This window comes from Oncorhynchus mykiss, chromosome 18 (assembly GCF_013265735.2).
Source record: "Oncorhynchus mykiss isolate Arlee chromosome 18, USDA_OmykA_1.1, whole genome shotgun sequence".
NCBI classification, from domain to species: domain Eukaryota; kingdom Metazoa; phylum Chordata; class Actinopteri; order Salmoniformes; family Salmonidae; genus Oncorhynchus; species Oncorhynchus mykiss.
Genome location: NC_048582.1, coordinates 60,141,610 through 60,168,015, shown reverse-complemented (window position 1 = coordinate 60,168,015; position 26,406 = coordinate 60,141,610). Strand labels below are relative to the sequence as shown.

General features: G+C 48.3%; 1 pseudogene; it reads left to right on the top strand.

The window, feature by feature from the left end:
- Positions 1-26,406, top strand: part of LOC110496641 — a 181,909-nt pseudogene that overhangs the window by 32,527 nt on the left and 122,976 nt on the right.

Here is a 26,406-nt window from a genome sequence, read left to right as displayed (position 1 = left end):
AGCATATTTTTGTTCAGTGTTGATAAAAGGGCATCATCATTATAGCAGAGGTTCTCTGAAGGTCATCCAGGCCTGGAGGACAGAGAGCTAGCCAGCACAGGCACTATTTTTAGAATCATTTTCGAAATTGCAGTATTTTCGAAATCCCTCACTCCTCCACTCTTCCTGCGTCCTCCTTCCTTCCCTGCCTCTCTGTGCCCTCTTTTTTTCCCCAACTGCCCTCCCTTTCTTCCTTCTGCCTCTCCAAGTGTCCTTCCTACCTCCTTTTCTTCCCTCTCTCACTCCCTCCATGGTGTCCGAAGAGGTAAGCTGAAGAGGTGAGCAGCAGAGCTGTCTATTCAGCGAGTGAGGCAGGGCCAATGCCGTTATTAATGGTGGTGACGGGATGAGAACTCAGAGACCCCTGGCCCCCAGGGAGGCCCCTGTGTACAGAACACTCTGACACAGCTCTTTAACAGAGCAGACAGCTGGCTGCGAGCCCTAGGCCCCTAGGGGTCAATTCCAGGACAGGATGACCATGGGCCCTATAAAGTCTTCTGCCCTATCGTCACCCCAATCTAGGATGGAGCTCATCATATGCTGAATTCCAAGTCATCCCCTAGCTAGCAACCTACCTCTAGACACTTCCTGTTGGTATGATAATGTACGATAATAGCTCTGTCTTGTCCTCTGATTGGTTGGGTGAAATTTTCACTGAATTGCTTATTTTGTTTATTTATTTATTAGTGATAGACAACAATACATATATGTGGTTGGAATTCCAATGGCTTATATGAAACCACACCACTATGCATCGTCATTTTACCCCTACCTACATGTACCAATTACCTTGACTAACCTGTACCCCCGCACATTGACACAGTACCAGTACCCCATGTAAATAGACTCGTTATTTTATTGTGTTACTTTTAATTACATTTTTTACTTACATTTATTTTGTAAATATTTTTTTTACTCTATTTCTTGAACTGCTGTGTTGGTTAAGGGCTTGTAAGTAAGCATTTCACGGTAAGGTCTACAACTGTTGTATTCGGCGCATTTGACAAAACATGTTATTCGCTGATTTTATTTTAATTGATCAGTAATCACATTTTTTAAATATATATATTTGTTTTGATTTAATGTGTGGGTGCATGTGAGTTAGGCTATATGGAGGAGATTACTGAGTAGTTTGGTTCGTCAGGCTGACCCCCAGTCTTCTCTTACACACCTATCCGATCCTTTCAGACCTACGAAAGACAAGTACAGGGAGGATGGTTTCCTCTCTCAATCACATATTCGTAGCTTTGGATAAACTTACACTGTGCCACACTGTGTACATACTTAAAGACATTCCTTATAGGATCTGAACTATCTCCCTGACTGACAACTACCTGAAGCAAATGGCTTATGTCCTGCGTTGATGTAAAATTCTAAATTTCCCTTGCCCAGGAGTAGCTAGACGCATTGACACCCTCTCCCTTAAATGTGTTTCCTTTGATTTGATGTGTTCCTCCCACAGGGCCCGTGGACTTCGTAGAGATGGTGTAGACTGCCTACTGTATTTATTTGCACGCACGCACACACACATCACCAGTCTGCTTGGCAGTAGCTGTTGTTGTAGAGAATGACTGCTGTTTTATAGGGAGGTGGGGGTGGTGTTGAGGCCCTATTCTCCCACAGCGAAATTGGCAGCTTTGACACATCGTTGGCCAAGGCTCATCTCTTAGTTAATTATTTGTCTACTGTATGATTGTCATCCACATTGTCATGCTCTGACTGTAAAGGACGAAAATCTTTCTCTAAGTCCTAGTATTCCTTAAGATTCCTAGTAGTCATAGTATTCCTTAAGATTCCTAGTAGTCCCAGTATTCCTCCACTTGTCCTAGTATACCTTGTAGTATTTCTCCTAGTAGTCCTAATATCCCTCTACTTGTCCTAGTATTCCTCCACTTGTCCTAGTTTTCCTCCACTTGTCCTAGTATTCCTCTACTTGTCCTAGTATTCCTCCACTTGTCCTAGTATTCCTCCACTTGTCCTAGTAGTCCTAATATTCCTCCCAGTAGTCCTCCTCTTCCTCCTAGTAGTCCTAATATTCCTCCTAGTAGTCCTCCTATTCCTCCTAGTAGTCCTAGTATTCCTCCTAGTAGTCCTAGTATTCCTCCTAGTAGTCCTCCTATTCCTCCTAGTAGTCCTAGTATTCCTCCTAGTAGTCCTAGTATTCCTCCCAGTAGTCCTAATATTCCTCCAAAACCTAGTACTCCTCCTAGTAGTCCTAGTATTCATCCTAGTAGTCCTCCTATTCCTCCTAGTAGTTCTCCTATTCCTCAAAATAGTCATAGTATTCCTCCTAGTAGTCCTAGTATTCCTCCTAGTAGTCCTCCTCTTCCTCCTAGTAGTCCTAGTATACCTCCTAGTAGTCCTAGTATTCATCCTAGTAGTCCTAGTATTCCTCCTAGTAGTCCTAGTATTCCTCCTAGTAGTCCTCCTCTTCCTCCTAGTAGTCCTAGTATACCTCCTAGTAGTCCTAGTATTCATCCTAGTAGTCCTAGTATTCATCCTAGTAGTCCTAGTATTCCTCCTAGTAGTCCTAGTATTCCTCCTAGTAGTCCTAGTATTCATCCTAGTAGTCCTAGTATTCCTCCTAGTAGTCCTAGTATTCATCCTAGTAGTCCTAGTATTCCTCCTAGTAGTCCTAGTATTCCTCCTAGTAGTCCTAGTATTCCTCCTAGTAGTCCTAGTATTCATCCTAGTAGTCCTAGTATTCCTCCTAGTAGTCCTAGTATACCTCCTAGTAGCCCTCCTATTCCTCCTAGTAGTCCTAGTATACCTCCTAGTAGTCCTAGTATTCCTCCTAGGAGTCCTCATATTCCTCCTAGTAGTCCTAGTATTCCTCCTAGTAGTCCTAGTATTCCTCCTAGTAGTCCTAGTATTCCTCCTAGTAGTCCTAGTATACCTCCTAGTAGCCCTCCTATTCCTCCTAGTAGTCCTAGTATACCTCCTAGTAGTCCTAGTATTCCTCCTAGGAGTCCTCATATTCCTCCTAGTAGTCCTAGTATTCCTCCTAGTAGTCCTAGTATTCCTCCTAGCAGTCTTAGGACTCCTCCTAGTAGCACATAGCTAGGCCTATATACAGCTTGTTAACTGACTACCCGAGTGCCGGGTTTTGTTCAAGTGATAAACTGACTTATGATATGTTGGGTACATAGACGTGTGTGTGTGTGTGTGTGTGTGTGTGTGTGTGTGTGCGTGCGTCTCTAACTTTTCCTCATTGAAGTATCTAAGTCAGAGCTTGAAAGGGGGGTAGGGGAGGAGGACTGTCAAGTGAAAGTGTTGGCTCAGGAGATTATTATTTTATTTTATTTGGGGGGGGGGTCAAGGTGAGGAGGGGGATTATTTAAGATGCTCTTTGGTGCTTTTGGAAGATGGGCAGGGACTCTGCTGTTCTAGCTTCAGGGTGAAGCTGGTTCCACCATTGGGGTGCAAGGAGAGAGAAGAGCTTGGACTGGGCTGAGAGGGAGTTGCAAAGAGACCAGAGGTAGGCGGAATTGAGTGCTCGGGTTGGGGTGTTGGGTTTGAGCGCAGCCTGAAGGTAGGGATGGCCAGGTCCTCAAAATACACAAACATCTGGTCCCAAAGTGATTATGCATTGATCCAGGACCATCAGGATGGATTGATCCAGGACCATCAGGATGGATTGATCCAGAGCCATCAGGATGGATTGATCCAGGACCATCAGGATGGATTGATCCAGGACCATCAGGATGGACTGATCCAGGACCATCAGGATGGGTGATCCAGGACTATAAAGAGGAAGGGGCCTGCAGTATGGATTGATCCAGGACTATCAAGAGGCGGAAGTGGCCGGCAGTATGGATTCAGGAAGAGGGGCCAGCCAGTAGTGTGCTTTGAGCCTCAGGACAGTAAGTGTTATAGACCAGGGCTCCTCCTGGGCTCCAGTTCTGTCTGCTTCCCAAATGACACCCTATTCCTTACACAGTGCACTACTTTTGGGGAATAGGGTGTTATTATACTATCCACTATATAGGGGATAGGATGTTATTTGGGACGAAGACAGTCTTTAAATAGCCACTATGTTTACTTAGCTGCTTGATGTACATCACCACTGTCTGTCTCCCCTTAACGACCTATACAAATCTAATTTGATGCAATGCTGGTAAAGTAGTCTGGCTGTATTGTATGAAATCACTACTTGGGGCTGATGTTGGGCCGTTTAGGTCATGAGAGAAATGATAGAACTTAAGCTTATTGTAAACTATTATGGCAAATAATTTTCTTGCTCGTTAGAGGCCTGATCGTGATTTGATTAGATGTTGTGTATGGCTGCTTTTGATTTGATTGTACTGGTGACACAGTACTGCTGCAACTTTAGAGCTGTTGTGTGTAGGCCTATCTCCCAAACTGAAGTGGAACAATCTCAAGTTAATTTCCTTATGAATATTTTTCAAGTAGTTTTTTATTTATTTTTCAGCAACACACACACACACACACACACACACACACACACACACACACACACACACACACACACATATTTCTAATTAGTTACTTCTTCCTGCCATCGCCTCCACACTAACAGTTGCATCCTGGTAGGCTTAGTGTAGCTGTCCACTGAGGTGATGTCTCCGCTGCCCAAGAGACCTCTTCCTCACTCCCTGTCGCTCTGGCAGGCTTATGAACCTGACAATGTTGCCTCTCAAACCCTCAAAGAATAGGATTATTCCATGATAAAAATAAAAAAAATCAGTAAGTAGCTAAAATGGGGAGACGGTCAAGTAGGAGAAACAGTGGACTTGGGGATTGAACCACAATCTCCTGCAGGACGTTGTTTAGGCTAAGTGACACGTACCGGCAGGACGTTGTTTAGGCTTAGTGACACGTACCGACAGGATGTTGTTTAGGCTAAGTGACACGTACCGACAGGACGTTGTTTAGGCTAAGTGACACGTACCGACAGGATGTTGTATAGGCTAAGTGACACGTACCGACAGGATGTTGTATAGGCTAAGTGACACGTACCGACAGGATGTTGTATAGGCTAAGTGACACGTACCGACAGGATGTTGTATAGGCTAAGTGACACGTACCGACAGGATGTTGTATAGGCTAAGTGACACGTAACGACAGGACGTTGTATAGGCTAAGTGACACGTACCGATGGGTGTTACCACAACACCACCACGGCTCTACACAAAATGTTCCTTTACACCTCAATTAGTTGACATAGAAACTTCTCAGTCAGCGTATATGATTGAGACAAATATTAGGAAGCTGCACTGGTATAGGCTAACTTATCGCCCACTGTTTCTCTCCAGCTCGAGGATTGGTTGATTTTGAATTTGATATGATTGTGCCGGTTACCTTTTTAAACCCTTAACTGCAGCTGGTGGAGAACATTTACACTGGGCAGTGTCCAAAAACGATGACACTAGGCAGTGTCCAAAAACGCTGTCACTAGACAGTGTCCAAAAACGATGACACTAGGCAGTGTCCAAAAACGCTGACACAAGGCAGTGTCCAACAACGCTGACACTAGGCAGTGTCCAAAAACGCTGTCACTAGGCAGTGTCCAAAAACGCTGTCACTAGGCAGTGTCCAAAAACGCTGTCACTAGGCAGTGTCCAAAAACGCTGACACTAGGCAGTGTCCAAAAACGCTGTCACTAGGCAGTGTCCAAAAACGCTGTCACTAGGCAGTGTCCAAAAACGCTGACACTAGGCAGTGTCTAAACACCGCACTACTGTTTTATGCCCTATCCCATAGAGCTCTGGTCAAAAGTAGTGCACTCTATAGAGAATAGGGTTCCATTTCCGACTGCTACTGAGCAGTTTTGGCTGATTGACACCTCTATCTTTTGGCTCTCAGCTAAAATGCATGAGGTATGTGGCCGGATAATTGGGCTATTAACTCTGCTCTGCATACCAGTCAATTACATGTGAATTATACCTTGCTATTTGGCTCTGTCAGATCACAGGTGATTGGAGGGCTAATCTCTGGTCATGTGGGCGGCTGCAGGTGGTTGGGTCTTTTCCACACATCTGCTTTTTCCTGGTTTGGATGTTTTTTTTGTAGACCGATAGATTTATTGTGTTTGAGTGAGGAGGAGAATTGTCTCTGTACCAGAGATGAGCATTCTTTTTGGATCCCCAGTGGGATTGGTTTTGTGCTGTGAGTGAAGTTGCAGCTGCTGAGCACAGATAACATACATCTTACACACAAACTGAATCATCATAATCAGAAACTGTTTTTGCTCTCTGTTACCCCTTAGAGGTAATCTATAGGTAATCTATAACCCCCTTAGAGGTAATCTATAGGTAATCTATAACCCCCTTAGAGGTAATCTAATCTAATCAGTTCCATCGAACTGGCTCTGGAACCTCATGTTCCTAGCTGTGTGTGTGTGTGTGTGTGTGTGTGTGTGTGTGTGTGTGTGTGTGTGTGTGTGTGTGTGTGTGTGTGTGTGTGTGTGTATATATTTGTGTGTGTGTGTGTGTGTGTGTTCTAGGGCTGGGACGATACCAGTACTCACACATACACACATATTTACACAACACACATTCACACACTCACGCACACACTATATACACCCATACACACACATGCGCACACGTGCATACTGATGCCGCACACACAGTCACACTTTCAAACTCACCACATACACTGCCGCTACTGCCCCACATACACTGCTGCTACTGCCCCACATACACTGCTGCTACTGCCCCACATACACTGCCGCTACTGCCCCACATAAACTGCTGCTACTGCCCCACATACACTGCTGCTACTGCCCCACATAAACTGCTGCTACTGCCCCACATACACTGCCGCTACTGCCCCACATACACTGCTGCTACTGCCCCACATACACTGCTGCTACTGCCCCACTTAAACTGCCGCTACTGCCCCACATACACTGCCAGTACTGCCCCACATACACTGCTGCTACTGCCCCACATACACTGCTGCTACTGCCCCACATACAATGCTGCTACTGCCCCTCTTAAACTGCCGCTACTGCCCCACATACACTGCCAGTACTGCCCCACATACACTGCCAGTACTGCCCCACATACACTGCTGCTACTGCACCACAAACACTGCTGCTACTGCCCCACATACACTGCTGCTACTGCCCCACATACACTGCCGCTACTGCCCCACATACACTGCTGCTACTGCCCCACATACACTGCTGCTACTGCCCCACATACACTGCTGCTACTGCCCCACATACACTGCTGCTACTGCCCCACATACACTGCTGCTACTGCCCCACATACACTGCTGCTACTGCCCCACATACACTGCCTCTACTGCCCCACATACACTGCTGCTACTGCCCCACATACACTGCTGCTACTGCCCCACATACACTGCTGCTACTGCCCCACATACACTGCTGCTACTGCCCCACATACACTGCTGCTACTGCACCACAAACACTGCTGCTACTGCCCCACATACACTGCTGCTACTGCCCCACATACACTGCTGCTACTGCCCCACATACACTGCTGCTACTGCCCCACATACACTGCTGCTACTGCCCCACATACACTACCTCTTGTGCCCCACATACACTGCCGCTACGGCCCCACTTACACTGCCGCTACTGCCCCACATACACTGCTGCTACTGCCCCACATACACTGCTGCTACTGCCCCACATACACTGCTGCTACTGCCCCACATACACTGCTGCTACTGCCCCACATACACTGCTGCTACTGCCCCACTTACACTGCCACTACTGCCCCACATACACTGCTTCTACTGCCCCACATACACTGCCTCTACTGCCCCACTTAAACTGCCGCTACTGCCCCACATACACTGCCAGTACTGCCCCACATACACTGCTGCTACTGCCCCACATACACTGCTGCTACTGCACCACAAACACTGCTGCTACTGCCCCACATACACTGCTGCTACTGCCCCACATACACTGCTGTTACTGCCCCACATACACTGCTGCTACTGCCCCACATACACTGCTGCTACTGCCCCACATACACTGCCTCTACTGCCCCACATACACTGCCGCTACTGCCCCACATACACTGCTGCTACTGCCCCACATACACTGCCTCTACTGCCCCACATACAATGCCGCTACTGCCCCACATACACTGCTGCTACTGCCCCGCATACACTGCTGCTACTGCCCCACATACACTGCTGCTACTGCCCCACATACACTGCCCCACATACACTGCTGCTACTGCCCCACATACACTGCTGCTACTGCCCCACATACACTGCTGCTACTGCCCAACATACACTGCTGCTACTGCCCCACATACACTGCTGCTACTGCCCCACATACACTGCTGCTACTGCCCCACATACACTGCCCCACATACACTGCTGCTACTGCCCCACATACACTGCTGCTACTGCCCCACATACACTGCCACTACTGCCCCACATACAATGCCGCTACTGCCCCACATACACTGCCGCTACTGCCCCACATACACTGCTGCTACTGCCCCACATACACTGCTGCTACTGCCCCACATACACTGCTGCTACTGCCCCACATACACTGCTGCTACTGCCCCACATACACTGCTGCTACTGCCCCACATACACTGCTGCTACTGCCCCACATACACTGCCCCACATACACTGCTGCTACTGCCCCACATACACTGCTGCTACTGCCCCACATACACTGCCGCTACTGCCCCACATACACTAACCCACATACACTGCTGCTACTGCCCCACATACACTGCCACTACTGCCCCACATACACTGCCGCTACTGCCCCACATACACTGCTGCTACTGCCCCACTTACACTGCCCCACATACACTGCCGCTATTGCCCCACATACACTGCTGCTACTGCCCCACATACACTGCTGCTACTGCCCCACATACACTGCTGCTACTGCCCCACATAAACTGCTGCTACTGCCCCACATACACTGCCGCTACTGCCCCACATACACTGCTGCTACTGCCCCACATACAATGCTGCTACTGCCCCACTTAAACTGCCGCTACTGCCCCACATACACTGCCAGTACTGCCCCACATACACTGCTGCTACTGCCCCACATACACTGCTGCTACTGCCCCACATACACTGCTGCTACTGCCCCTCTTAAACTGCCGCTACTGCCCCACATACACTGCCAGTACTGCCCCACATACACTGCCAGTACTGCCCCACATACACTGCTGCTACTGCACCACAAACACTGCTGCTACTGCCCCACATACACTGCTGCTACTGCCCCACATACACTGCCGCTACTGCCCCACATACACTGCTGCTACTGCCCCACATACACTGCTGCTACTGCCCCACATACACTGCTGCTACTGCCCCACATACACTGCTGCTACTGCCCCACATACACTGCTGCTACTGCCCCACATACACTGCTGCTACTGCCCCACATACACTGCTGCTACTGCCCCACATACACTGCCTCTACTGCCCCACATACACTGCTGCTACTGCCCCACATACACTGCTGCTACTGCCCCACATACACTGCTGCTACTGGCCCACATACACTGCTGCTACTGCCCCACATACACTGCTGCTACTGCACCACAAACACTGCTGCTACTGCCCCACATACACTGCTGCTACTGCCCCACATACACTGCTGCTACTGCCCCACATACACTGCTGCTACTGCCCCACATACACTGCTGCTACTGCCCCACATACACTACCTCTTGTGCCCCACATACACTGCCGCTACGGCCCCACTTACACTGCCGCTACTGCCCCACATACACTGCTGCTACTGCCCCACATACACTGCTGCTACTGCCCCACATACACTGCTGCTACTGCCCCACATACACTGCTGCTACTGCCCCACATACACTGCTGCTACTGCCCCACTTACACTGCCACTACTGCCCCACATACACTGCTTCTACTGCCCCACATACACTGCCTCTACTGCCCCACTTAAACTGCCGCTACTGCCCCACATACACTGCCAGTACTGCCCCACATACACTGCTGCTACTGCCCCACATACACTGCTGCTACTGCACCACAAACACTGCTGCTACTGCCCCACATACACTGCTGCTACTGCCCCACATACACTGCTGTTACTGCCCCACATACACTGCTGCTACTGCCCCACATACACTGCTGCTACTGCCCCACATACACTGCCTCTACTGCCCCACATACACTGCCACTACTGCCCCACATACACTGCCGCTACTGCCCCACATACACTGCTGCTACTGCCCCACTTACACTGCCCCACATACACTGCCGCTATTGCCCCACATACACTGCTGCTACTGCCCCACATACACTGCTGCTACTGCCCCACATACACTGCTGCTACTGCCCCACATAAACTGCTGCTACTGCCCCACATACACTGCCGCTACTGCCCCACATACACTGCTGCTACTGCCCCACATACAATGCTGCTACTGCCCCACTTAAACTGCCGCTACTGCCCCACATACACTGCCAGTACTGCCCCACATACACTGCTGCTACTGCCCCACATACACTGCTGCTACTGCCCCACATACACTGCTGCTACTGCCACTCTTAAACTGCCGCTACTGCCCCACATACACTGCCAGTACTGCCCCACATACACTGCCAGTACTGCCCCACATACACTGCTGCTACTGCACCACAAACACTGCTGCTACTGCCCCACATACACTGCTGCTACTGCCCCACATACACTGCCGCTACTGCCCCACATACACTGCTGCTACTGCCCCACATACACTGCTGCTACTGCCCCACATACACTGCTGCTACTGCCCCACATACACTGCTGCTACTGCCCCACATACACTGCTGCTACTGCCCCACATACACTGCTGCTACTGCCCCACATACACTGCTGCTACTGCCCCACATACACTGCCTCTACTGCCCCACATACACTGCTGCTACTGCCCCACATACACTGCTGCTACTGCCCCACATACACTGCTGCTACTGGCCCACATACACTGCTGCTACTGCCCCACATACACTGCTGCTACTGCACCACAAACACTGCTGCTACTGCCCCACATACACTGCTGCTACTGCCCCACATACACTGCTGCTACTGCCCCACATACACTGCTGCTACTGCCCCACATACACTGCTGCTACTGCCCCACATACACTACCTCTTGTGCCCCACATACACTGCCGCTACGGCCCCACTTACACTGCCGCTACTGCCCCACATACACTGCTGCTACTGCCCCACATACACTGCTGCTACTGCCCCACATACACTGCTGCTACTGCCCCACATACACTGCTGCTACTGCCCCACATACACTGCTGCTACTGCCCCACTTACACTGCCACTACTGCCCCACATACACTGCTTCTACTGCCCCACATACACTGCCTCTACTGCCCCACTTAAACTGCCGCTACTGCCCCACATACACTGCCAGTACTGCCCCACATACACTGCTGCTACTGCCCCACATACACTGCTGCTACTGCACCACAAACACTGCTGCTACTGCCCCACATACACTGCTGCTACTGCCCCACATACACTGCTGTTACTGCCCCACATACACTGCTGCTACTGCCCCACATACACTGCTGCTACTGCCCCACATACACTGCCTCTACTGCCCCACATACACTGCCGCTACTGCCCCACATACACTGCTGCTACTGCCCCACATACACTGCCTCTACTGCCCCACATACAATGCCGCTACTGCCCCACATACACTGCTGCTACTGCCCCGCATACACTGCTGCTACTGCCCCACATACACTGCTGCTACTGCCCCACATACACTGCCCCACATACACTGCTGCTACTGCCCCACATACACTGCTGCTACTGCCCCACATACACTGCTGCTACTGCCCCACATACACTGCTTCTACTGCCCCACATACACTGCCTCTACTGCCCCACTTAAACTGCCGCTACTGCCCCACATACACTGCCAGTACTGCCCCACATACACTGCTGCTACTGCCCCACATACACTGCTGCTACTGCACCACAAACACTGCTGCTACTGCCCCACATACACTGCTGCTACTGCCCCACATACACTGCTGTTACTGCCCCACATACACTGCTGCTACTGCCCCACATACACTGCTGCTACTGCCCCACATACACTGCCTCTACTGCCCCACATACACTGCCGCTACTGCCCCACATACACTGCTGCTACTGCCCCACATACACTGCCTCTACTGCCCCACATACAATGCCGCTACTGCCCCACATACACTGCTGCTACTGCCCCGCATACACTGCTGCTACTGCCCCACATACACTGCTGCTACTGCCCCACATACACTGCCCCACATACACTGCTGCTACTGCCCCACATACACTGCTGCTACTGCCCCACATACACTGCTGCTACTGCCCAACATACACTGCTGCTACTGCCCCACATACACTGCTGCTACTGCCCCACATACACTGCTGCTACTGCCCCACATACACTGCCCCACATACACTGCTGCTACTGCCCCACATACACTGCTGCTACTGCCCCACATACACTGCCACTACTGCCCCACATACAATGCCGCTACTGCCCCACATACACTGCCGCTACTGCCCCACATACACTGCTGCTACTGCCCCACATACACTGCTGCTACTGCCCCACATACACTGCTGCTACTGCCCCACATACACTGCTGCTACTGCCCCACATACACTGCTGCTACTGCCCCACATACACTGCTGCTACTGCCCCACATACACTGCCCCACATACACTGCTGCTACTGCCCCACATACACTGCTGCTACTGCCCCACATACACTGCCGCTACTGCCCCACATACACTACCCCACATACACTGCTGCTACTGCCCCACATACACTGCCACTACTGCCCCACATACACTGCCGCTACTGCCCCACATACACTGCTGCTACTGCCCCACTTACACTGCCCCACATACACTGCCGCTATTGCCCCACATACACTGCTGCTACTGCCCCACATACACTGCTGCTACTGCCCCACATACACTGCTGCTACTGCCCCACATAAACTGCTGCTACTGCCCCACATACACTGCCGCTACTGCCCCACATACACTGCTGCTACTGCCCCACATACAATGCTGCTACTGCCCCACTTAAACTGCCGCTACTGCCCCACATACACTGCCAGTACTGCCCCACATACACTGCTGCTACTGCCCCACATACACTGCTGCTACTGCCCCACATACACTGCTGCTACTGCCCCTCTTAAACTGCCGCTACTGCCCCACATACACTGCCAGTACTGCCCCACATACACTGCCAGTACTGCCCCACATACACTGCTGCTACTGCACCACAAACACTGCTGCTACTGCCCCACATACACTGCTGCTACTGCCCCACATACACTGCCGCTACTGCCCCACATACACTGCTGCTACTGCCCCACATACACTGCTGCTACTGCCCCACATACACTGCTGCTACTGCCCCACATACACTGCTGCTACTGCCCCACATACACTGCTGCTACTGCCCCACATACACTGCTGCTACTGCCCCACATACACTGCTGCTACTGCCCCACATACACTGCCTCTACTGCCCCACATACACTGCTGCTACTGCCCCACATACACTGCTGCTACTGCCCCACATACACTGCTGCTACTGGCCCACATACACTGCTGCTACTGCCCCACATACACTGCTGCTACTGCACCACAAACACTGCTGCTACTGCCCCACATACACTGCTGCTACTGCCCCACATACACTGCTGCTACTGCCCCACATACACTGCTGCTACTGCCCCACATACACTGCTGCTACTGCCCCACATACACTACCTCTTGTGCCCCACATACACTGCCGCTACGGCCCCACTTACACTGCCGCTACTGCCCCACATACACTGCTGCTACTGCCCCACATACACTGCTGCTACTGCCCCACATACACTGCTGCTACTGCCCCACATACACTGCTGCTACTGCCCCACATACACTGCTGCTACTGCCCCACTTACACTGCCACTACTGCCCCACATACACTGCTTCTACTGCCCCACATACACTGCCTCTACTGCCCCACTTAAACTGCCGCTACTGCCCCACATACACTGCCAGTACTGCCCCACATACACTGCTGCTACTGCCCCACATACACTGCTGCTACTGCACCACAAACACTGCTGCTACTGCCCCACATACACTGCTGCTACTGCCCCACATACACTGCTGTTACTGCCCCACATACACTGCTGCTACTGCCCCACATACACTGCTGCTACTGCCCCACATACACTGCCTCTACTGCCCCACATACACTGCCGCTACTGCCCCACATACACTGCTGCTACTGCCCCACATACACTGCCTCTACTGCCCCACATACAATGCCGCTACTGCCCCACATACACTGCTGCTACTGCCCCGCATACACTGCTGCTACTGCCCCACATACACTGCTGCTACTGCCCCACATACACTGCCCCACATACACTGCTGCTACTGCCCCACATACACTGCTGCTACTGCCCCACATACACTGCTGCTACTGCCCAACATACACTGCTGCTACTGCCCCACATACACTGCTGCTACTGCCCCACATACACTGCTGCTACTGCCCCACATACACTGCCCCACATACACTGCTGCTACTGCCCCACATACACTGCTGCTACTGCCCCACATACACTGCCACTACTGCCCCACATACAATGCCGCTACTGCCCCACATACACTGCCGCTACTGCCCCACATACACTGCTGCTACTGCCCCACATACACTGCTGCTACTGCCCCACATACACTGCTGCTACTGCCCCACATACACTGCTGCTACTGCCCCACATACACTGCTGCTACTGCCCCACATACACTGCTGCTACTGGCCCACATACACTGCCCCACATACACTGCTGCTACTGCCCCACATACACTGCTGCTACTGCCCCACATACACTGCCGCTACTGCCCCACATACACTACCCCACATACACTGCTGCTACTGCCCCACATACACTGCCACTACTGCCCCACATACACTGCCGCTACTGCCCCACATACACTGCTGCTACTGCCCCACTTACACTGCCCCACATACACTGCCGCTATTGCCCCACATACACTGCTGCTACTGCCCCACATACACTGCTGCTACTGCCCCACATACACTGCTGCTACTGCCCCACATACACTGCTGCTACTGCCCCACATACACTACCTCTTGTGCCCCACATACACTGCCGCTACGACCCCACTTACACTGCCGCTACTGCCCCACATACACTGCTGCTACTGCCCCACATACACTGCTGCTACTGCCCCACATACACTGCTGCTACTGCCCCACATACACTGCTGCTACTGCCCCACATACACTGCTGCTACTGCCCCACTTACACTGCCACTACTGCCCCACATACACTGCTTCTACTGCCCCACATACACTGCCTCTACTGCCCCACTTAAACTGCCGCTACTGCCCCACATACACTGCCAGTACTGCCCCACATACACTGCTGCTACTGCCCCACATACACTGCTGCTACTGCACCACAAACACTGCTGCTACTGCCCCACATACACTGCTGCTACTGCCCCACATACACTGCTGTTACTGCCCCACATACACTGATGCTACTGCCCCACATACACTGCTGCTACTGCCCCACATACACTGCCTCTACTGCCCCACATACACTGCCGCTACTGCCCCACATACACTGCCTCTACTGCCCCACATACAATGCCGCTACTGCCCCACATACACTGCCGCTACTGCCCCACATACACTGCTGCTACTGCCCCGCATACACTGCTGCTACTGCCCCACATACACTGCTGCTACTGCCCCACATACACTGCCCCACATACACTGCTGCTACTGCCCCACATACACTGCTGCTACTGCCCCACATACACTGCTGCTACTGCCCAACATACACTGCTGCTACTGCCCCACATACACTGCTGCTACTGCCCCACATACACTGCTGCTACTGCCCCACATACACTGCCCCACATACACTGCTGCTACTGCCCCACATACACTGCTGCTACTGCCCCACATACACTGCCACTACTGCCCCACATACAATGCCGCTACTGCCCCACATACACTGCCGCTACTGCCCCACATACACTGCTGCTACTGCCCCACATACACTGCTGCTACTGCCCCACATACACTGCTGCTACTGCCCCACATACACTGCTGCTACTGCCCCACATACACTGCTGCTACTGCCCCACATACACTGCTGCTACTGCCCCACATACACTGCCCCACATACACTGCTGCTACTGCCCCACATACACTGCTGCTACTGCCCCACATACACTGCCGCTACTGCCCCACATACACTACCCCACATACACTGCTGCTACTGCCCCACATACACTGCCACTACTGCCCCACATACACTGCCGCTACTGCCCCACATACACTGCTGCTACTGCCCCACTTACACTGCCCCACATACACTGCCGCTATTGCCCCACATACACTGCCGCTACTGCCCCACATACACTGCCGCTACTGCCCCACATACACTGCCGCTACTGCCCCACATACACTGCCGCTACTGCCCCACATACACTGCTGCTACTGCCCCACATACACTGCCGCTACTGCTCCACAAGCAGTGGCTGCTTCACTAAAGGTTTTGTGATTCTGCTGCTGGACTTAGAGGTAATTTGTGGTTGAGTACGGTACCCTGCGTCACCACTTCAATTGCTCCAGACCAGCGCAAGGGGGAGTTACAGGACTTATTATGCTTTTGGGTCCTACTATGTCTCTAACTGACAATGAGTGGGTGACATAAACCTAAATAGCAACTGATAATTGTGCACGACTTCAGTATTACTTACTAAAACTGTTGTTACACTAAGTTATTTAAAAAAAATAATTGGGGTCTTACTGTAGTACTGTAGGCCACTCCCGACCGGTCACGTCGTACAGCGCCTGGGTGGCGCAATGGTCTAAGACACTGCATAGTAGTACAAGCTATGTTGCTACAGATGCTGGTTCAATTCCTGTGACTGGAAGACCCATGAGATGATTCTAAGTTTTTGGTTTCTCTCCCTCTAAAATCAGAAATAAATCATTCAAAATAACAAACTGGCTTTATTTACAAATTAGAAACAATGTCTCACCCCGTGTTCAAGAATGGCCTACACCTCATGTAGCCTATCCCAAAGGCCTATATGTTTTGCTAAGGTTTGTGTCACAACTAAAGTGGACAAATAACTTCTTAAAATTAATCACATTAATCGGATTTACAATGGGTGTAGAAGATAATTTCCACGATAAAAGCATTACATGCATAATCACATTTGCAGATTTCATAATGGTGTTTTCCGCTAATGGAGCATTCGCACTTATAGCCTGTGTGCATTGCTGCGCGATTAATGTGAAGAAATAGCCTAATAGTTTATCAACATTTTAAGCTAAACCTTCTGGTCTGTTGCGTCAGCCTCATTGTGTAAAAAAAGTATTTTTGATGCTAGAGGTTGTGTTAATTTGGGATCTATTGCATCCCACAACTGTCCCAGACTACGTTTGGAATATTTATTTCTCGCACAGAATTGAATAGGTACACTTTTGTAATATGGGGGAATAGTAGATTGACATAGGCTAGTGCCTTTGCTGTTTGTTAAGCCTACTCATCTTGTTGGCTGAGGAAAAGTAAATGTGAACAGTTCTTCCAATATCTTCAGTATGCACCTCGGAATTGGATAAGGACGCGTGCAGTTGCGTCCCCGCAGTGTCTGTCTTCACTTGTAGCCTGTGAGAAACACCTGATCACGTGTGACAGCCGTGTAAGAGGTGCTTCGGAGCACGACGGCCACTGGCCGCAAAAGGCATGGATTTGTTTAGGGTTTATTACGGCCACACAAAGGGTATGCCGCCGCAAAAAAACAAAGCAGAGCACATGCTTTTCAAGCAACCATCATTAGAGTCGCGTCATACAGCCTTACAATGTATTAAAATCGAAACATATAACCCAACGTTTGTATAACAACTAAAGTTACACGAATAACTCTAAATTAAGCATTTAGGAATACCTATTTCTTTGTTAAACGCTCAACACAGAATAGCCACGTGTGCACTCCCTCAAATAGTTGGGAGAAAATATCCTTTCTATCTTATTCAGCTTTGTTCAATTGTATTCTTCATACTATAAAATAATGCCACGGAATTCTAAGCAAATCTTGTCTGCTAAATGAACTAGTGTAGCCCACAGCCATATGGTATAACCAGATCAGGACCTAACATAAGGAAAACTCAGAGTATGCTATTCTGTTCTTCTGAAATAGACTAAATTTTCTTCATGTCATGTTTCTTTAAAGCTGTCTAAAATAAATTGATTTATTGTGAAGGTGTAGGCTATATTAGATGGATTTATTACACTTTTTAAATGTAGATGTTCCCTAACTGTGTTTGTTAATTAACGGTCAATTACCATGAGACTGACAGTTATAGGCTTGACAATCACCGGCCGACGAAATTTTGTGACAGCCACAGCCCTACATGAGCGCACCAGCTGGACGACTGTGTGATCACGCTCTCCGTAGCCGATGTGAGCAAGACCTTTAAAAAGATCAACATTCACAAGGCCTCGGGGCCAGATGGATTACCAGGACGTGTACACAGAGCATGCGCGGACCAACTGGCAAGTGTCTTCATTGACATTTTTCAACCTCTCCCTGACTGAGTCTGTAATACATGTTTTAAGCAGATCACCATAGTCCATGTGCCCAAGAAGCGAAGGTAACCTGCCGAATGCCCTGATCAACGACGAGATAGCCTATTGGGACGAGGTCAAAGACCTGGCAGTGTGGCGCCAGGACAACAACCGCTCCCCCTTATCTAGCTAGCTTGTTAGCTAGCTAGCTACGCTAATATTAGATATAAAGTTAGCTTGCCTGCCTCGATAGGTAACGTTAGCTAACCTGCCTCAGTTTATCAAATGATAACTACCTACATAAACATTACAACATTATCTAACGTTGTTAGCTAAGTTACATCAGAGGTCATTATATTCCAGTATCTCGGATTATACTCACCATCACCGGTCGTTGCACACCAAGCTGGCGTTATTGGTGCAGACTTGTGGACTGACAAACTCAAGCACCTATTGCGCATACTAGCTAGGGTCCTTCAGTAGGGCATGCATACCATAGAACTTTGGCTGTGGAGGCATGGTCAATCCATATAGTGATAATTTGAACGTGTTGGGGGTGATGAAACAACGGAGCCCCATTCAATGAAGGGCAGCGGAGGGGCGATTTGCACGTGGAGCTTGGAAAAATGGGGCATGATTTATTGACATAATTGTAATTCAAACCCAACCTTCATTTACTTGTGACGCACTGAGGTTCCAAACTCTGCTTTAGATAAGACTGACTTTGTGACCAAAATGATCCTATTTACACTTTGTAGTCAGTTTCAGACACTAAAATAAATGTTTCAGACTCATATACCACATATGCTGTTTTCAAAGGGATTAGTTGCATTTTAGAGGCAGTCGCTCTTTAAAGACTGATAGTATAGTTACAGGCATCAAAGCCAGCTATTCTTTCTCCATGCTCTACCATAGTACAATAAGTGTGTTTCTCACTTGGGATGGCGTTTACAAGCATCTGACTGGGTTTCTTTTTCTTGTCCTCCTCTCTGTAGGTTTCCAAAAAGGTTGCCGATCTTATCCTGGAAAAACAGCCGTCCTACGTCAAGGTATGCTTTCTGTATTTTTCCTTCCTCTCTTCCTCCTTTCTTTCCTTTGTATGTTTTAAGTTTCGCCCAGACTCCATTTTTCTTGTAAGTATATCACATTCTGTCATTTCCCTATGACTCGTCTCATGCAGATAAATGTAGGCTTATTTAGGTTTGCCGTTTCTTTCAGAACACTGACTGCACACATTATCATAGTATGGTGATTTATATTCGCTGATTGATATCTACTGTCAATCAGTCATAACAAAGGAGGTAATGTGGAATTTATCGGCGTTACCATGGCAATGGAATATATCCTACGACCGACTGCGTTCGCTCTATAAGTAAAACGTCTGTTCAGTACCAGCCGCTATCTCAATCTATATAAATCTTATCAGGGCCGATTGTCTGTCATGACTGGCAGATGTGAGAGTGAGCCTGTATCCACCTCGATAAAGAAATCACTTCCTGAGTGTTTGGATCAAAGCCACAGCAAAGGAGCGGAGGGAGAGGAAAGTAGAGTAAGAGGAGAGAGAAAACAGAGAGGGAGAAGAGCAGGCTCCTGCTCATCTCTGATCCTTCATAGGAGCTCTTTGAGACGTGTCTAAGCAATTCACTGTCGGACAGGAGACATATTTGATCAGGCCCACGGGGATTTAGACCTCTCAGGCCGTGCACCACAGATTAATGGTTTAGTTAGTATGTGGATATGTATGAGCACTGACAAGAGACTGTGGTCACATCCCAATTGACACCCTATTCCCATGTACTTTTGACCAGAGCCCTTCAAATGGATGGATAGCCCACATAGTTAGGTTAGCAGTCAGTTGGGGTCGATTCCAGTTAAATTACGAATTGAATCGAAAATGTGTTTCATGAATAACAAAATCACCTGTTAGTTTTCTGTGTGAACGTTTGAAGTCATGACTTGAATTGCACGTCACATCCTGAACTGATTAAGTTGACACGGAATGGACCCCAGCCCTGGTAGCAGCTGCACTCCTCCCTAGTCTCCACATGAGGTGGCAGTGGCCATTTTGGGGCTGCTAGGTGTTCCCTACCGAGTAACCTTTGTTGAACCTGCCTCTACCCAGCTGTGATTGGCCCATTGATCCCAGCGGGCATTGTGACCCGTTGGGGGGTGACAGCATGCTTGCGTGACTATAGGTTGACTCACACGGATCTCCTGTGTTGTGTCCCTAAAGAAATGGCTTCTTTTTATGCTACATATAGCCTAGCTATGCTATAATGTTATTTATTATATTATACACTGAGTATCCAAAATATTAAGGACACCTGCTCTTTCCATGACAGACTGACCAGGTGAATCCAGTTGAAAGCTATGATCCCTTATTGATGTCACTTGTTAAATCCACTTCAATCAGTATAGATGAAGGGGAGGAGACGGGTTAAAGAAAGATTTTTAAGCCTTGAGACAATTGAGACATGGATTGTGTATGTGTGCCATTCAGAGCATGAATGGGCAAGACAAATGTAAGTGCCTTTGCACGGGTAATGGTAGTAGGTGCCAGGCTGTAAAGGGTTAAGTGAAACCTTCAGTTGAAACATCTGCTTTGGATCATTAGGTATGCAGGTTGTGTTGGCGTTTAGGTGTGAAATGACATCTCTTGTACTAATGGCTTTTTGACAGTTGAAGGGTGCCATCTTGAGATGGGGGAAGGGTGCATTAAGCTTGGATGGATGTCACTGATCATGATGTCTTACACGCCAGCGGGAGGGGAAAATATTTTTGGTATAAATACAAATGTTCACATTCATTTATTGAACATTCAAAATATTAATATCTCAAAACGACACTGGGTTCATTTTAAGATATTGCTTGGAACAATATACTCTACGAGTACATTACATTTCCAGAGTGGGTTCTCTGCTCATTCTGAAGGTATGATACATTTTATGAGCACCATCAACACAATAAATAAAAAAATGTATTCAAAGGTAACTCCCTCTGCTGGTGTCTTGCTGAATGTTAATCCCAAAGGAGGGCTGAGAATGGTAAATAGCTAGAATATACATTTCTTTGTATAAAATGGGTAATTAAAGGTACCAGAGAGCCCACTCTGGAAGGGTATATTGTTACAAACAATATGTATAAAAATAAGCTACATCCAAAAGGGTAGTTTTGTTGAAAAAATTAACTGGAAAATGTGTATTTCAGAATCTAGACATACTCCATATTTGAGGGAACACATTTAGGAGTATATTGACAGCAAGAGGAATATACAGGGATATAAAGGCCTAAAAATGCTTTGTGATACAATTATAAAAAGCATGTTAAACATCCTTCCCCCCAATGAAGTTCCTGTGTGAGAATTGCCAGAACAATCTGAGATACCAAAAATATTTTCCCGCTGCATGGAATCACCCTTATAAGGTATTGTCGGTGTGCATAACCAGTGAGCGCTCAGAGTCTGTGATTTTCTGAGGAACAGCCTGTTAATGGTCAATTGATTAGGGCTTAATGGTAGTATTGATCGAGCTGATGTGGAATGTAAATGTTTCATTCAATGTTTTGAGCTTCAGCAGAAAGCCCTGTGTGTCTATGCAGGTCAGGAGGTAAATGTGGGCCATTACACTTACTGTCCTCTCCTCCTTCACCCACACCTGCCCCCTCCATTCTGCCCTACATTATGCCTATACAGTGGAAGCTACAGTACTCTTTAGCAGCTACCTCAATCATGGAGGATAGAATATCATGGGATATGATCGGATTGGGCAGAAGCAATTCAACTTTAGCAATCACCTTTGTAATTGCATGGTTTCACTCCAACCCACTATTGTATTTAGTATTCAACCCCACCAGCATGTTCCCCTTATTTTACCTCTCAATCCTAACACAAAGCGCTATAAATAAATCACTTTGCATCACATACTCGTGTTTGTTAGCTTCCCAGACCAATCAAGCCACCCAGAGATGCTCTACGGTGCATTTCCTCTCTGAGCCTCTCTGAGCCAGTGTGTGTCTGGTTCAGATCAATACCGTGCGGTTCTATCGGCGCTCCTTTACACCAACAGCCCTGGCACTACGAGCTCAGGGAAATTAGATGGATGTGACAACATATCTTTCTCTTGCTGCATTCACTGCTTTAATTAAATAACGTCTTTGTTGAACTGAAATTGGTACTAGGGCTGTTGAGGTGACCATATTACCGCCACACTGGCGGTCACGAGTCATGAAGGCAGTCAAATTCCACATGACCATTTAGTCACGGTAATTAGGCTTCTCCAAGCTCTGATGCTGCTGCTGGTCGTTAGTAACAAACTTGCTAACTGCCTGGTACTCAGCACTCTATTGTCCCTCTAATCACTCTGACATCAATGCAAATATCTTTGAAAATCTAATCAAACACTTCATGAGAGCCCATGAGCTCATGTTGCGCAACATTTCCATAGGCTATGCAATTGTGGGAGAAAACAGAGTGATGGCCTCTACTAAAAAGAAGAGGATCCCATCAGCTTACTATAGGCTAGGCCTACTATATTTATTTCTCAACTGTGCTAATATTAAGCACATATTTACAACAGGAGTATGGCCTACCTGGCAGGCATGAAAATAAACCACGGGGAAAACCGTCCATTTGCTGTTTAAGTTCATAGATAACATGTATTTTCTCCCGCTGCCCCTGTTTTCAGACAGGTGCATGATAACGGTCCATTCTAAATCAAAACAAATGTCACACATACTGTATATTATTCAGTATATGTAAATATGATATCAAATCAAGAATAGTCTGATGGGTGACAATATTAGCCTTATATATTATCACTTGTGAATGATGCCCAGCATAAGAAACAATGACTTTTTTTTGCAAATTTTTGTTAGAATCATATCAAATCAAATTGTATTTGTCACATGCTCCGAATACAACAGATAGACCTTACAGTGAAATGCTTCCTGACAAGCCCTTAACCAACAATGCAGTTTCAAGAATATCCCCCCAAAAAGTAATTAAGGGACAGCAGTAAATAACAATAGAGGCTATGTACAGGGGGTACCGGTTGAGAGTCAATGTACAGGGGGTACCGGTTCAGAGTCAATGTACAGGGGGTACCGGTTCAGAGTCAATGTACAGGTGGTACCGGTTCAGAGTCAATGTACAGGGGGTACCGGTTCAGAGTCAGTGTACAGGGAGTACCGGTTCAGAGTTAATGTGTGGGGGGCACCGATGTCAAGGTAATTATGTACATGCAGGTAAGGTTATTAAAGTAGCTGTGCGTAGATAGAGAGTAGCAGTGGGGGAAGGGGGGTGCAAATAGTCTGGGTAGCCATTTGATTAGCTGTTCAATAATCTTATGGCTTGGGGGTAGAAGCTGTTTAGATGTCTCTTGGACCTAGACTTGGTGCTCTGGTACCGCTTGCCGTGCGGTAGTAGAGAGAACAGTCTGTGACTAGGGTGGCTGGAGTCTGACAATCTTTAGGGCCTTCCTCTGACACCGCCAGGTATAGAGGTCCTGGATGGCAGGAAGCTTGGCCCCGGTGATGTACTGTGCCGCAAGCACTACCCTCTGTACTGCCTTGCAGTCGAGGCCGAGCCATTGCCATACCAGGCAGTGATGCAACCCGTCAGGATGCTCTCGATGGTGCAGCTGTAAAACATTTTGAGGATCTGAGGACCTATACCAAAACTTTTCAGTCTCCTGGGGGGGAATAGGTTTTGTCGCGTCCTCTTCATGACTGTCTTGGTGTGCTTGGACCATGTTAGTTTGTTGGTGATGTGGACGCCAAGGAATGAGGGCATGCGGCAGGGTAGCCTAGTGGTTAGAGCGTTGGACTAGTAACCGGAAGGTTGCAAGTTCAAATCCCCGAGCTGACAAGGTACAAATCTGTCGTTCTGCCCCTGAACAGGCACTGTTCCTAGGCTGTCATTGAAAATAAGAATTTGTTCTTAACTGACTTGCCTGGTTAAAAAATGTGTGGTCCTTCTTTTCCTGCAGTCCACAATCATCTCCTTTGTCTTGATCATGTTGAGGGAGAGGTTGTTGTCCTTGGCCCACACAGCCAGGTTTCTGACCTCCTCCTTATAGGCCTGTCTCATCATTGTCGGTGATCAGGCCTACCACTGCTGTGTCATCAGCAAACTTAATGATAGCGTTGGAGTCGTGCCTGGCCATGCAGTCATGAGAGAACAGGGAGTACAGGAGGGGACTGAACATGCACCCCTGAGGAGCCCCCGTGTTGAGGATCAGCGTGGCGGATGTGTTGTTACCTACCCTTACCACCTGGGGATGGCCCGTTAGGAAGTCCAGGATCCAGTTGCAGAGGTAGGTGTTTAGTCCCAGGGTCCTTAGCTTAGTGATGAGCTTTGAGGGCACTATAGTGTTGAACTCTGAGCTGTGTCAATGAATAGCATTCTCAGATAGGTGTTCCTTTTTTCCAGGTGGGAAAGGGCAGTGTGGAGTGCAATAGAGATTACATCACCTGTGGATCTGTTGGTGCGGTATACAAATTGGAGTGGGTCTAGGGTTTCTGGGATAATGGTGTTGACCAGCTTTTCAAAGCATTTCATGGCTACAGATGTGAGTGCTATGGGTAGTCATTTAGGCAGGTTATCTTAGTGTTCTTGGGCACAGGGACTATTGTGGTCTGCTTGAAACATGTTAGTATTACAGATTCAGACAGAGACAGGATGAAAATGTCAGTGAAGACACTTGCCAGTTGGTCAGCGCATGCTTGGAGTACACGTCCTGGTATTCCGCCTGGCCCAGCGGTCTTGTGAATGTTGACCTGTTTAAAGTACTTACTCATTGTCGCACACCTCATGTATATTTTAATAAGGTTTGTATCACAACTAAAGTTGCCAACTTCTTACATTTAATTTAAGAGTCTAACTGGCATATATAAGCAGTGTGCGAGTTTCAAGTTTGGGGAAGATAATTTTCACCATATAAATGGACCTTATAATGAAAGCATTACATGCATAATTGCATTTGTGGTCACTTTTTATAATAGAGTTTTTTACTCTAGTGGAACATTTGCACATATAACCTACGCATTGCTGAGCTTATAATGTGAATCAATATCCTAATAGTTTATCAACATTTTAAACTAAACGTTCTGATCTGTTGCATCAGCCACATTTCATTAAACATGCTTTTTGATGCCAGTGGTTGTATTCATTTGGGATCTATCACATCCCACAACTGTCCCAGACTATGTTTAGAATATTTGTTTCTCACACACAATATAATAGGTTGACTTTTGTACTACGGGGGATAGTAGATTGACATAGGCAGGTGCTTTTGCTGTTGGTTAGGCCTACTCAACTTGTTGGCTGACCAAGAGTGAATGTGGACAGTTCATCCAATATTTTCAATATGCACCTCGGAATTGGATAAGGACTCGTGCAGTTGCTTCCCCGATGTGTCTGTCTTAACTTGTAGCCTGTGAGAAAGACCCGATCACGTGACAGAGAGCCGTGTGATTGAGAGACACTTAGGATTGTGCAGCACACTCCGGGAGAAGGGCACGATGCAGCACTTCGGGCCTTAAAATGCATGGATTTTTTTAGTGTGCATTTCGGCCACGAATGGGATGCAGCTGTGAAATTCGAGGCATTATTAAGTGCTTGTCAAACTGTGAATGAGAGGCTATTGGAGTGTGTACAACCAACCTTTTAAGAAACTTTTTTCAAATCATCATTAGAGTCACATCATGCAGCCTTACAATGTATTAAAAATACATGGATTTATTAGACTTTTTAAATTGGCT